Genomic DNA, 1,518 nt, shown 5'->3' on the forward strand with positions numbered 1-1,518 from the left:
GAAAATGTGTTACCATTGCATGTACGAGTTGTCTAATGGTTAGTTAGTATTTTTATTATAAACTTTGATACGTAATCGATTAATGGTTTAAACTATTATAGGTTGTTTAGAAGTAAAGGATTAAATTAAAACAATGAATGGTTGAATCTATTACCGATTAAAGTATTCACTATTTAGAAGTATTTAAGTTTAAATTTTAAATTGAACTCAAATTTGAAATATAAATATTATAAATTTAAAATCTTTCTTTTTAAATATAAATTTGTTCATTTGTAAAGTTAAGTTTAACAGTTAAGTTATAATTTGATTGTACTTTCAAGTTTTTAATTACAATTATAGAAATTTTAACATTAAATTAATTCAATATCACATAAATATTTGAAAATAATAAATAAATTTATTTTCTAAAGATGTAAAATTTCATTCAATTTTAACAATTAAGTTATAACTTTTTGTTATAATTTAAAGTTTTTATAACTAGTTTAAATTTAATATTTAAATCTAAATTAAATATAATATGAATTTTTTATTTAAAACAATTGATAAATTTGTATTTCAAAGCTACAAACTTTTAATTAAAATTTAATATTTAATGATTTAAATACTGAGTTTACGCTAGTATTTAATAATAATTTTAGCCGAAATTTTTACCTATTAAATTAATTTTTAAATAAGAGAGGTACTANTGTAGGGAGAGAGAGAGAGACTTTTGCTGCCATTCTCCATCTCTCTCTCGCTCTTCCATCCGGTTGAAGGCAAGGTGGAACTCGGGTGGAGTTTTGTCGCCGACGTCGCGCCGCGAAGCCGCTAGAGCTTGTGTTGACGCCGGGGCTTTGCGAGGAGGCCGGGCGAGCGGAGGTTTTCGCCGTCCTTGCTGTCACACAGGTACTTGGTGTTGTCGAGGTGAGTATTCAGCATTTCTTTGGATTTTTGGGCAAATTCTTACGACTTCAACTCGAGGAGATGTTGTTTGCTGAATTTCACCGTCGACTGTTTGTATTTTGGCTCGTTCTCGACGTAGGAGCATCGGATTGCGACGAGACTTGGTTCGTTGGATTCGGGACTGCGAGAGGAATCCACGAAGCCCTTACTTGCGAATTTTGGTGAAGGTTAGCTCGGTCGAATCCCGTTTTTACTCAGCTGCTGTGGATTTTGGACTGAATTGAGAAATTTTGGCGTTTTTTTAGTTTGGAGTTCGCTCGATTTCGAGACTCGGGCATTTTTGGTCAATCCAGCAGGTGGTGTTGCAGCCGAGGGTGTTCCGTGCTGCCAGGGATTAGCGAGCGAGGTGGGTTACATCGGTTCGACTCCTAAGTTCATAATCGTCGACATGTATATATCTCTATTTTAGTAATCTAGTTTGGCTCAGATTTTTGAATGATTTTAGATTGGTAAAATCTGAATTCTCGAGCATGTTTCATAATTTAAATAGATTATACATGTTGGACTTGAAAATTGAATTAGGAGAAAACCTGCGATTTGGACCTGTCACCAGAGCGAGAGCGGAACAACAATAGT

The 1,518-nt window shown here is 33.6% G+C and overlaps 1 long non-coding RNA gene across 1 annotated transcript; it reads left to right on the forward strand.

The window, feature by feature from the left end:
* Nucleotides 745-1,291, forward strand: LOC109720883. Its single transcript, XR_002219088.1, has 3 exons — nt 745-903; nt 1,022-1,109; nt 1,188-1,291. It is a non-coding gene; the product is annotated as an uncharacterized LOC109720883 (long non-coding RNA).

Source organism: Ananas comosus, linkage group 1, assembly GCF_001540865.1.
Source record: "Ananas comosus cultivar F153 linkage group 1, ASM154086v1, whole genome shotgun sequence".
NCBI classification, from domain to species: Eukaryota; Viridiplantae; Streptophyta; class Magnoliopsida; order Poales; family Bromeliaceae; genus Ananas; species Ananas comosus.